Source organism: Phycodurus eques, chromosome 8 (genome assembly GCF_024500275.1).
Source record: "Phycodurus eques isolate BA_2022a chromosome 8, UOR_Pequ_1.1, whole genome shotgun sequence".
NCBI lineage: Eukaryota > Metazoa > Chordata > Actinopteri > Syngnathiformes > Syngnathidae > Phycodurus > Phycodurus eques.
Window position 1 is genome coordinate 28,015,757 of NC_084532.1, and position 13,310 is coordinate 28,029,066.

At 43.4% G+C, this 13,310-nt stretch overlaps 1 protein-coding gene across 5 annotated transcripts in view; it reads right to left on the reverse strand.

The window, feature by feature from the left end:
* Positions 1-13,310, reverse strand: part of sema6bb (sema domain, transmembrane domain (TM), and cytoplasmic domain, (semaphorin) 6Bb) — a 138,610-nt gene that overhangs the window by 90,856 nt on the left and 34,444 nt on the right. For 3 of the 5 annotated variants that reach the window (XM_061683459.1, XM_061683454.1, XM_061683458.1), the window contains one exon: positions 9,295-9,467. The exons of 1 other annotated variant lie outside the window; for it this stretch is intronic. The gene's annotated coding sequence lies outside the window, so the exon portion shown is untranslated. Of the gene's footprint in view, positions 1-9,294; positions 9,607-13,310 lie in introns of those variants that run through there. One more of the 5 variants, XM_061683456.1, reaches the window with a different exon arrangement.

The window sequence follows — 13,310 nt, forward strand, 5'->3', positions numbered from 1 at the left end:
GAACCGAAAATAAGTACCTGAAGACCCCCCCAAAAATATATATATTTTTATTAACAATTGCCTATATTAACGCAGTGGTGCCTTGACCTACGAGTTTAATTCCACACTCATAACTTGAAACGCATCTCAAATCAACTTTTTCCATTGAAATGGATGGAAACACCAGCACCACACTGCGCTCCTTCTGGTGTGTGCGCCTTATTCACCAGGCAGCGGTATAATACAGACACAGAGACGCACACCAAGAAGAATTTAACAACTGCAGTAATATTTGTCATTTCTTTCGCACAAGATAAAGAATATATATTCCTGTGAGTATTGTGATATTGACCGTCTTCCTATGTTGCTTCACCGTTGGTGTGTTCAACTGTCCATAGCTAAAAGGGTCACAACACGGCAACTACCGATTCTATTTGTTAACCTGTCTTTTGTTTGTTAATGTGTGTTAGCATTGAGCTAGTGGAGAATACCGAGGCAGAGGTATGTGGTTGTTTGAAATCCACGACGTGTAATTGTCTTTGTTTGCGGTCGAGTCTGACAGTACACTTTAACTGGGAGTCCGAGCTGGGGACAGCTCGGAGCCTCTGTTTTGAAGAATTGTTCACGATTTGCCAAACCGCCGCTAGTTGTGAAGTGAGTTGAGTTCACTGCCACCACACAGCGCTCGTGTCTCACAAAAAGTCATTATTACCCTTCAAAATAAATGCCCTATAGATGATTTGATTCAGCAAAAAAAAAAAAACAACCAGAAATCTGCATGCACATGTGAGAAAGGCTCTCTGTAGCTTCCACTAACAACCCAGGCTAAACTTAACTCAACATACAAAGCTGTTGAGTCTTTTAGCGGAGATATTTCACTTCAACCAATTACTACTTCCAGGGCTTTGGTTAATGTATGAAATATTTCATGAATGTTTTTATTTCTATGCTAAAATAATTGTCGATGCATCACAGACGCTTTTCTTCCGATATAACAATTAGCGATAATTGCGATAATATCTTAATGTGAGGTCACTCACCCCGACGAGCTACAGATGTGGTTTGACCAGTGAGCCTACAAGTATAGAGTTCGTCTCAAAGTAAGAAAACATGCACGGGTAACTACTGGGAGCGAGTTTCTCTTTTGTGCGTGTGTGGAACGATTTCCATAAAACAAAGCTGGGGCGCGTCAAATCTTAATTTCGGGCAAAGATGGGAGTCTATAAATCAATAATGCAAATCGAAACAAACAAATAAATCAGTCTCGTGCATGCTGTATAAACTCTTCCTCCACTCCTTAATTGGTCTCTTATGCCTGTTTTACAGCAAGAAATGCATCCGTTTATCTCATTTGAGATTATTGTAATCGTACACTTAGACTTCACACACAAAAAAAAAAAAAAAAACCATGGAAAAAATAATTACTTCGCTTCCTTCAGCTTTGAAAACGCAATGAAAAATGATTCCAAAATGTAATAGTACCTGAATTTAGCCCAAAAATGTGTTATCTGCACGCCACCTAATCCCTCACCTTAAAGATCTTCGGCCTTTTTCTCAGCGAGTTGTTTCTTTGCGTTTTTGAAGAGTTTCACGTACACATGATGACATTTTGAAGGCAATCCCCATTCAAACTAAGCGGCAAAAACGTTTTAAATATGGTGCTGGAACCACTCATCAGGCGCTTGTCTTGATTCTGCCGAGCAACAGCAGCATTGATTATGTTTAAATGAAGGTTAATGCACATTTTTTTCACTCATTGTTATTAAATGAGATTCTTTTTTGGGGGAGTAATTACCATCGTGCGTTTCTGTCTGAATTCGCTTTATGAAGCTCATTATCTTGAATGTCATCGTGGTGCTCGTGAAAAACTTCGGACGCTATGCTAACACATAATTAGCAAACAATACTATATTCTTTATTCTCTGTGAAGAACAAGTCATCATAGCGCAGTTCACTCTGGAATGAGGAGTCTATTAAGTATGTATAAAGTCTCCATATGTCTATATTAAACTGCGCCCAGGTGGCCAAGGCATTAGGCGCAGCACAATGTCCAATGAATTGATGCAAAAAGTGTGACAAAAACTGTTTAATTCTTTACAATCTACTTAATTATGTCAGTACTCAATGATTTTATAAAGTAGATTATGGAGTGTTGTTCTCCTAATTAATTAATGGCATTTCCATTTATGTCAATGGGGGGGGGGAGATATTCTAAGTCAAGGTAGCTCTTCTCTCATCACTTATCTAAAAACAAAATGCCAGTCACCTAAAACTGGGCTCAAATTAACGTTTCATTCTAACTGAGCCGGTTTCCGAAGAAATGACTAAAACCTCAAAACAGTCGCCCTCCCCCCTTCTTCTTTTGTAGCCTTGGGCAAGCAAGACCTCCACTCCCAAGATATAACCTCCATTAAACCCCACCCCCACCCTCACCCGCCAACCTCACCCCCCCTCTATCTACCATCTATTGACCACATCGTCACTTCAACCAAAGGGTGATCTCTGTACCCAGAATGCAAAGCATCTCGACTAAGACCCCGAAGGTCGTGCCGACCTTGGCTTTCTGAACATGAGAGACAGATTTAGAAAAAATTAAATAAAAAATAAATAAAAAGACCCCATCGCCATCACCAGTACAGCAAGCCTCTTCCTCTCAAATTACACTCTAATGAGTTAAATGATGCATTTCCCCATAAGATCAAGGACAGACTTGGGGCGCCGAAGGGTCCAGTTGGCAATTTATGGTTCAACTTAAGGTCAAAGGGGCCCCAATTACAAAGCCTCACTTAGCAACAGTAAACACGGCGCAACTTGTGAAGCGCTTTCATCATAAACTTAGAAATTCCTCTCACGAGCGTGAAGGCGAGAGCTTTCGGAGAGACGACATCAAACGCTCGGAATTATTCGTCTGCTGCAATCTGCGGCAAGCAGGCAGGAGGCGGATACAAAAAAAAAAAAAAAAAAAAAAGCTATCTCAGATGACATTCTGCATCCTCAACAGAGTCGTTGGCCGTTTGGCAACAAATTACTACCAAGTGAAGAACGCAGAAACTAACGCGGCAAAAGACACATCGGCTAATTTACTGCTGTGCCTCCTGACCCGCACCGTGCGGAGTGCAACAAGGGAAAGTTCAAGTTTACCGTCTGCTTCTGCTCAACGGGGACTTCGCAATGGGAGCGGACGTTATTAGAGCAGTACATTATTAGTTATCAGGGGATATCTGTGCTCCCGTCTTGAATTTCCCCATTGACACTCTCACTGCTTTGCCACTGCTTAAAACTCGGCTTTTGGTCGGTTTTACCGCTGGAATCTGCAGAAACCACGCTCCATTGAACGCATCACTCTCAATGAGACACACGAACAATAGAAGACTGTGTGGGTTTGCCTCTATTTACTTCTTTGTCAAGGCAAGGAGGAAACTTTTATTCTAGACGAGACTGAGGGCAGCTAGAGAGCGTTGCAGCAAAGTGGAGACTGTGGAGTATAATACCGCAGCATCCAGAGTAAGGGGAAGCAACAGTGGAAGCTGAGGTAAGTGTGTGTGTGTGTGTTACTCAAGAGGAGACTGCGGGCAAGAAAAGGAACTGCTGCAGCAAAGTGGAGCCTGCGGAGTAGAAAACTTCAGCGTCCAGCGTTAGGCACAGCTAAGATTATTCAGAGTCAATCCACAGAAGCAGGGCAAGCTAGTGTTTGTGTTATTCAAGAGGAGACTGAGGGCGGCAAGAAAACGGACCGCTGCAGCAAAGAGGAGACTATGGAGTTTAATACTGCAACGTCGGTTGAGCAACAGGGTAAATTAAAGTAAGCGCGTGTGCTACTCAAGAGGAGATTAAGGGCAGCAAGAAAAAATGTCAGATGGAGCATCATGGGAACTACGGAGTCTAAAACTGCAGCGTCCAGGGTGAAGCACAGCAACAGGTTAAAGTTAGGATGTGCGTTAGTCAAGAGGAGAATGTGGGCAGATCGAAATCAGTCTGATGGAGCAAAGCGGTGTGTAAACCTGTCTTCCGTGAAGGACAATTCCGACACATCAATGTCCAGAAAGGCCCGCTTGTGTCCAAATACTTTTGACCCCTCCCCCCTCCCCCCACTCCCTCCGAGATCAGTTTGCAGTCCCTCGGAGAAAAGGACGAGAAGATAGCGACCGAGGATCGACTCAGCCTCACACGTGACGACTCGTTTGTTTTTGCTTCGCTGCTTGAGTGGCGCACACGCGTCTGATTGCCATCTCCGCTGCCTTTTTAATCGTAGAAGAAGAATCCTCGCCGCGCCCGCAACGACAAATTTCCCATAGAGCGGACGAGTAGATGTTCCAGAGGAAGGTCAGAAACGCTGCCAGCTCCGCGATATGTCGTCTTCAAACGGACCACGGTCTCCCTGGAAACAGCTTTGCCATAACTCATACTTCACCCACCAGTTTTTTTTCTTCTTTACCTTGAAGTCTGCAACTATTTGCCCAATTTCACACGCACATACAGACGCGCGCGGACACACACACGCTTGCTCTCATGAGAGTTTTGGATCGCAGACATTCTTGGGTCCGCTGAAAAAGCCTCATCTTTTATTAACCAACCATCCTGCTTTGAACTGGCCTAATAAAGTATTTCGGCGAGATGGGAATATACCACAGCTGGCAGCTACATTTAACCAGATCCTTGTCTAGACTTGGTGAAGCAGCACGTGGCTCCTTGCCCATGCTCATTCTCACGCGCACTCCGTTACGACGAACTGCAAATAAGGGTTCGAGACGCCCCCAAAAAAACAAAAAAAAAACATCTGTGACATAACAATTGCGGCACCTGATCTGTGTGTGAAATTTAGTAGTGTTGAGTCATTTCCCATTTTGAGCCTTTAGGGCCGCTGTAGTTCTTGCTTACTGAGCCATTGTCAGCCTGTTTAAGAAGCTAAATCACATTTGTTTTTGGCCTTGATCGTCTCATTACTGGCTGCAGACATGAAGTACAGGGACTCTTAAATCGGAAGAGTTGAGCAAAACTGTACGATTCGGGAGAGCTCTATAATCAATACTTTCAATTCTGGATGGGCGTAATAATCGATTAGTTGATGAAGAATTCTGTTGATGATCTAGAATTGATTTTTGATTAATTGTTGTTGATTCAAACTCAACTAGTCTGCTGTCTAAAAAAAAAAAAAAGGGGGGAGGGGGGGGGGGGGATACATGAAAACAAGTCCTCCGCGCAACATTATTCCGATCACTATTCAAGCAAGACCGTAGAAACAGGAGTTCAAAACATGCGAAACGATTCTGCAGTCTCATTAAAAAACAAAACTAAGATCAAGGAAATTTAGTCAAATACGCATAGAGGAGAGAGAAAATGGTACAATTATGCTTTGAACTTGTGACGTGCATAAAAATCTATTTGTTTAATCATTAAGTACGATGTCCATGAGAACATGCAGAAGGTTTCTATCATCCCATTAAAAATAAAAGAAAACCAAGATCTAGGAAATTTTGTCAAATACCGATAGAGAAGGGAGAAAATGGTACAATTATGCTTTTTATGCGTGAAGGGTATAATAATGGATTTGTTTAATTGTTAAGAATGATGTCCATGAGAACATGCAGAAGGTTTCTACCATCCCATTAAAAATAAAAATAAAAGAAAATCAAGATCTAGGAAATTTTGTCAAATACCCATAGAGGAGAGAGAAAATTGTACAATAATGCCTTTAACTCATGATGGGCATAACAAGTTTAGTTTAGTCATTAAACATGATGTCCATGAGAACATACAGGTTTCTACCAAATCAAGATCTAGGACATTTATTTAAATACCCTTTCATACTTCCAGTACTGCGGAAGGTCAGAGTGGGAATTATCCTACCTCCTTTCTCTAGCACATTTTAGAGAAAAAAAAAAAAAATGAATACACACAAAAGGTGTATTCAGCCCATAGCACTTGGCTCAAATCGGCGCTAAATATAGGCGCTGACGTGGGGCCCATAGGTATAGCTGTCATTATGGGCCGCTGACTGTGAAACTCTTGAGTTCTTCGATAATGACCGAACCCCCCCGCCCGCCTTGCACCCGTCTCCCCTTCCTCCATGCCTGACCCACAGTGCCCACCACCCCGACCAAAGCCCCCCCTGGAACGGCCACTCGGCTCAGACTAAATATAGCTCCCTCTCTCTGTTGCCCCACACGGGACAACCACCCACCAGCATCATCAACATGGCTCCTCCTAATCTGCACCAAACTATGTACAGAGAGCCTCCACAGTCTCATCTCAGCCCCTTTTATAGGAACACGATGACACTACGCAGGACATGAATAACAAACAGGAATCTATTGGCACCGAAGAGGCAGCCGTGAAATGTCCTCTCTGATTAAAGTTGCAATGTAATGGGTGTCGGTTTATCTTTGGGCGCCCAGCAAACTGCTAGTGATGGAACAAAAAACAGAGTGTGCGTGAGAGAGAGGGGTGGGGGGTGGGGGGTTGCAGGCATAGCAAAACAACTATGTTAATGGTAATCTCAAAGTACTGCGCTAACCCAACGTTAATGGTACATATGCATAGCATGCTCAGGTTGGAGGGGGCCCAACATTATGTTGAACCAATCACACTTTTTTTTTTTTTTTTTTTTTAGCAACTACAATTCTCTAGTTTCTAAAATAATTTGGACAAAAATGGTCCAAAAGGGCTTTTTTTTTTTTTCTGTGGAGCAACACATGACAATATCACAACACTCACAGGCATTTATTTAGTTGTTTATCTTTTGTGAAAAAAGACAAATAGTACAGCAGCTTACTAAGTCACAGTAGTTGTAAAACTATTCTTCTTCATTTGTGTCTGCATGACTATATTATACTGCACCCCGGTGGCCAAAATGGGCCCAACAGAAGGAGCAGCACAATGATTTGAATTGAAGCACTGAATCATGATGCACAAACTGTTTCATTGTTTATATGAGTATATATTTATAGAGTATATATTTTACTCTCTTTTTATAAAGTACAGTATTATAGAGTGCTATTTTCCTCCTATTTTCCCCAAGTTGTGAGAAAGACCGATGGTTAGCGATTTGCAAAGCGTGTAATGCTGCAATTTCAAGACGGGGTACATCTGCAAAGAGTTTCTCCATGCCGCGTTTATTTTATCACCTGAAATCCAAACATCCCGATTGGCACATGGGAAGAACGTCGCACTCAAAAGGAAAATCTCTCCGAGCATCGCCCAATCCGTCGACGGCGGACGTTTTTGAAAGTTTTCTAGTAATGCTGCCAGGGCCAAGGACATTACACACACACACACAAAAAATGGCATAAATTGTGTAAATGTTCAGCTGTACACCATTATGTTATTGGCCGACAGACAAACTATTATTGTTGTTGTTGTTATATCTTTCAGAAGTTGCACTTGTCCTAAAAATGCTACGTTTTTTTGAGAGCGCATACATTTTATTTTACCATCTTTCACCAGGCCAGGACTGTACCTTATTATTTATTATACACGAGAGGTGTCAAGTAAAAAAAAATGTCATGTTTATTTTATCTTATTTTACCTTATCTTATTTTTATGCATGGTTTGAATGTCCGTGCTAAATGAATATGTTGATAGTTTTCCAATTCATTTGTTCTTTGAAACAACACAAATCTGTGTAAATGTGACGCCTTGAGTTTAGTGAGGTGAGTTCAGTCATAGTCATGAGCGCAATTGTACTAATAATTGGCATACAAATTTCATTCGGCGTTTCCGTTTTGGTTTCCTCATTTTCGGTTTTCCGTTTGGGCCAATCATCCGGTTTGATCCCTAATGCTAATGCTAGTTAGCCCGCCAGTTAGCAAAGCGTCAGATCTGTGTGTACCATTTTATGAAAACCCTTTGATAACAACACACTTGTATATTCCTTAACGTACATATGTTAACTGGGGTATACTATACGACAGTATAAACTATCTTAGCTTAGCATACGAAAGCGCAGTATATTACAGTATAGTGTAGCACATAGTGCAGTATCGTGTAATATAGCATTGTATACTGCAGTATAGACTATATGTACTGTAGGTTCAGGTAAATACTACAATATAGTATGGTAGAGCACAGTATAGTATAGCGAGCTTTGCCCACGATACCACAGTATGGAACACTACAGTGTAACATAGCATAGTATAGAACAGAATAGTATACTACAGTATTGAATAGCATAGCATAGCATAGCATATATTTGCATAGGTAGACATCAAAATTAAACTACTACAGTCAAGATGGCTGAATAGTCCATAACTATGCTGACCATTAGACCTTATTTAGCATGAATTTTCCTTTTTAGTGCGTTTTTAATCCAGAAGCGCTCAGGGTGAAGTTGAAATGTAAGCTTTTTGGGAGATAAGTAGGAATCTGAATACATGTGCTCTTTTCCCAGTCACAAAGTCAGTGAAAAGCACCTTAGCGCGTGCTGCCCGGACACTTCGGTTGAGGCTATTCCGGAGTAGGCCAGATGATTACGGCAGAGCGGTCACGCCTCTGCTTTATGATTATGCCCCAAGAAAAACTAAAGATGTGGGGACATTTTTATTGATTTATTTATTCCCCCCACCCCCCACCCCCCACCCCACAGTGTTGCAACTCTGGACCCAAAATGGAAAAAAAAAAAAAAAAAAAAAGAAAAACGATTCCGGGAGCTACGTGAGAATATTGGAGGCAGTCTTACGATTGTCAGCCCCCTCTCTGCTGCCTCCGACAAAGCGTCCAAGCGGTGGGAGCATCTGCAGAGGCAGCACCGCCGCTTTCCGGGGGTAATAAAAGATAAGATTAAGCGATTAGGCAAATGCCGGTTCTCCTAACAAATGCGAGCCTGGGCTCCCTTCTGTCGAAGCACAATGCATCTCCTGCTCAACCTCCAAAAACAAAACGAAAAAAACTGTATTAGCTCATGTTTACCTCATCAACTCAAAGATACAAGCATGCAAATAGAAAAGTCTTCCCAAAACTGTATATTAAACTATAGAATGCTGCACTATAGTATAGAATAGCATACTACATTATGGAATAGTATACTACACTATACCATAGTAGAGTATAGCATAGTATTTTACAGTTGAGCAAAGAAGAAACACGCACACAATAGAGAACGGGGGCTGATAGAAACGCGGCAATCCGTCACTGTCGTGACCAAAGCCCACGGTGAAGGACGACGGCGTGTATCAGGAAGCGGATAACAACATTCCGGCCGTCGTCTTCCTGTCTCGGTTACCGTGGAAACAGTTGTCCGTGTCGGAAGAGGCACTTCTATTACGGCAGCTGGGCCGGCCAGCGAATACAACTATAAAACGGCAAAGAAAACATACAAACCGATGAGGTGAGGGGGGGCAGGCACAGGCGGGTGGTGGTGGTGGTTGGGGGGCGGGTGGGGGGGAGGGGGGGGGGGGCACGTCCACGGAAAGGACACAGCAGGACGGATGGGGTCAAAGTTCAGGTCCTGGGGCTGTCACGAAAGAGCCATCTTCAGATACAACGCCGCTGGACTGAAGTGGGGGGACACAAAAAAAAGTGAGCAATTAAGGTAGTGTGGTGCCCCCGCATGCGGGCAAGGAGAGCCGCAGTCGCACTTTCAGCCATTTAAAGAAGGTGACAAAACAGTCCAGCACACAAAAACAAAATGAAAACAAGACGACGGCACGCAGAACAATAACCAGCCGACCCGACTCAAGATCCTGATGTCACTCGCTAGGCCACGCCTCTTGGAGGCACACATCCAACACACAAGTACATACAGTAATTCCACCTCATAAAAGCAGTTTATTTCCAAACTTAACTTATTTTTTGTTATGAGACATTATGACAACTACCAACACTTAAAATGCCTACCGCTACTTCTCACACTACTCTTATTTTGCATCTTATCTCTTCCCTCTTATCTTAATCTTCTTTATCCTTTATAACTTTGCACCCCCTTAAGAATTTTCCCCCTGCAAATTAATCATCTGCCCCCCCCCCCCCTACCCCCACTTCCAAAGTCCAGAACTGAGTCTTTCATCTTTTTGACCCACAAAATGTTTGTTTGTGTCTGGCAATTCACAAGTGAGCCAAGTCAGCGAGTGAAAAGCCAAAATGTTTTGCATCCAATTACCGCAGAGCAACCGGGACCCTTAAATCGGGTTGAAGGGAGGAAAATGGTAATATAGGGGAGAAACATAGCTAACACAGTTAAGGTGACTACTACTACATTTCTTTATACCTTTTGAAATATAATCCCATGCCCCTATTGAAAAACAAAAAAAACGTTGCCCTTGTGGTGACCACCAGACGCTACGCCGCCGTTCTGTGACGTTGCCTACAATATGTGGCGACAGACTGAGCAAGAATATGAAATTGTTTTTTTCTATTCTATAATCGAGAATCTGTGACCGTCTCCATGTATGTCTGTCCTATCTTACTGCCCCCTGGTGGCCATGGCGCTCACACCAGCGGGAGCAGCACAATGTGCATTAACGGAAGTTATTTAAAAAAATGCGGCAAAAACTGTTTAATTCTTACATTCAATTTAATTATGGCATTACTGTGTGTTTTTATTTAGAAAAATATTGTAGAGTGCTATTTTTCTTCACATTACAAACAGTTGTTTTTTTTGTGGCAGAAACGGATTAATAGCAATTCCATTTATTTCAATGGGGAAAGATGACTTGAGATACGAGTAACTTGGGTAAATAAACAAAATAAATCCAAAAAATAAATAAAATATATTTTCAAGGCAACACTGGACTTCTTTTTAAAATTGCACGCACCGCCCAAAAAAAAAAAAAACATTCTAATTCAGAATACAATTAGTCCCAGAAGGGCAATTCAGTTTTACAATCAACCTGTCCATAGTTACAACATCAACACCAAAAAGAAATGAAATGTTGCCCCAGCGGGGACCACTCCACACTACTCTGCTGTTCAGGAATTTGAAAATTGCGCAAGAATTTGTTACAGGGTTACTCCCAGTTTTCTGGCCAACGCAGATATGCAAGAGCAGCGAGGAGTCTGCCCGGTAACAACATTAAGCGCAGACGGCTAATGCGCACTTGGCACCGTTTCGATAACGACCGCTATCAAAGTGCATCGGTTTAGCGCACAAAGTGTACGAGGACGGAGGCTCTGGAACGCGGCCAGGAGCAATAAGTCGCTCGAGCAGGCCGGCCGATTCAACGAGGCTTGCCCAAATGTATTCACAGCTTCGTCTTTGACATCCATCCCGCCTCCTCGCCCCGCACTCATAATGGACCTTTTGAGTCTCTCCATTTGTCTTCCATCGTTTGCCCAAAGCCAAATCCTTTCTTTAGACTCCCTTTGTTTCTCTTTCCACCCCCACGCCATCTCTGCGACGGGTAAAGTTATCTCGCTCGTGCCGAGAGACAACGCTTGTGCGAGTGTGACTGAAGGTCAACGCGGCGCCTGCGGGAGAAGAGCGACTGACAGGGATCAAATACTAATCGATATTGAACACAAGCTCACTCTCTCTCGACTCAGTTACGATTTTTTTTTTTTTTTTCTTCCCCCCCCCCCCCCCCCCCTCGCCCCACACCTTGGCGTTTGTTTCTGCGCTGGTGTCAAAGTGCAGTTTGCCTATCGGGTTTCTCCTTTTCAGTCCAAGCTGCCACATCGAGTGACTTCATTGGCGTGCGCGCGACCCCCGGCATGCCTGGGAATCGTCGGCGGACGTGTTATGTTACCGGCTGGCTTGTGGCCGGCTTACTTTGTTCAAAAGGTAAACGACACCGCCAAGTAAAGTGGCGCGGTACCGGACCGGGCTCGCGTTACTCCTGGTGAAACAGTGTCAGCGCTTTTGTGTGACGGACTGACGTCGCACAATGGAAGTCCCGAGGCCTCGGGCGGGCCCGCCCGACTGGATGTTCGGACCGCGTCGCTGAATGACGGGGTTCAAAAGATTGGAAATTTGAGTCAGACGCTCTTTTGTGGCTCAGATTACCGACATTGCTGCAAGGTGACTTCACGAAGGGGCCGCGACGGCGTCGATGTTGCGCTCGGAAACGTTAGCCTCCTTATTTTTTGGGAGGCGCGGCGTCTGGTCGAACCCTAGAAGATAATTCAAAGCGGTGTCAAGAGAATTCAGTCGTCGTAGGGAGAGTCAATACCGGTCCGGTTCGGGCTGTTTCTTTGACAAAACTACATTTCCCCCCCGAGTGTTTCATCATTTGCCGGCACGGTGACGACCGGTTAGCACATCTGCCTCACATGTGTGAGGTTGCGGGTTCAAATCCCGGCCCCGAGCCTGGGTGGGTTTTTCCGGGAACTCCGGTTTCCTTCTACATCCCAAAAACATGCGTGCTAGATTGATTGAAGACACTAAATTGCCCGTAGTGGTGAATGTGAGTGTGACTTGTTGTTTGTTTCTGTCTGCAGAGCCACAGGCGGCTGCATTTGATTTTCAAAATAAAACGTCTTTCCAAATCGGAGTCTAAATGTGCTTTTCCGAAATTAATCTGGATTATATGGCAGTAGCTAATTTAACCAGCGGATTTGACCCTGAATGTACAATAATACGTCAAAATCCTGGACATGATTCAGGTGCTGTCTATTGTAAAGAGTTGGCCGTTTTTGTAGCATCAGGTGGTTTGGTGGTTAGACTTTAACTTTTTACTTTAATCAATCCAATCAATCATAGGATCTGGAACTGAATTGAATTAGATGAGCGCAGGTGTACCTAATATTGCGGCCGGTGAGTGTTTGCGTTTCAAATTGAATGAGGGAACCACATGACATCATCGTTTACACCAAGCAGCAAGAACGTGTGTGTAAGGCAGACAGCAGGGTAAACAAAACATTTTCCAATCGGGAACCCATGCTTCATCTTTCTTGCCAGACATGAAGCACTTTGAATTGGAAAAACTCTGTCGCTTCGTAACCACAACTTTCCCTTTTCTGTAGGTCAGACTGAATTAAAATCAGGTTATTTTATTATCCCCCAAAATAACCCCCGTTTCTGTTTTTCTACTGCTCGGTTCGGGGCAGTCGGGGTTCTGCTCCAAAACAGCGTCGAGGGGGGAAATCTCTCCCTGAACAAATCAGTCAGAACGAGAAACTTTAACAAACGAGGAAGAGAACAAGGGTCTGCTGTTCACGGCGAGGGGAACATTTTTATTCGAGAGGAGACTGCTGCAGAAAATTGGAGACCGTGGAGCGTCAAACTACAAATTCAGAGCAAAGGGTTACTCCATTTGCTACCATGTAGACTCGGGCTGCAGCCATCAAATATTTTTCAAATCCAATATTCCACCGAGTATATCCCATTGATTAATGGGATAGTTAAATAAAAAGATTAAAATGTATTTTGTATTATGAAACATTAACATGCATGTGAGGTG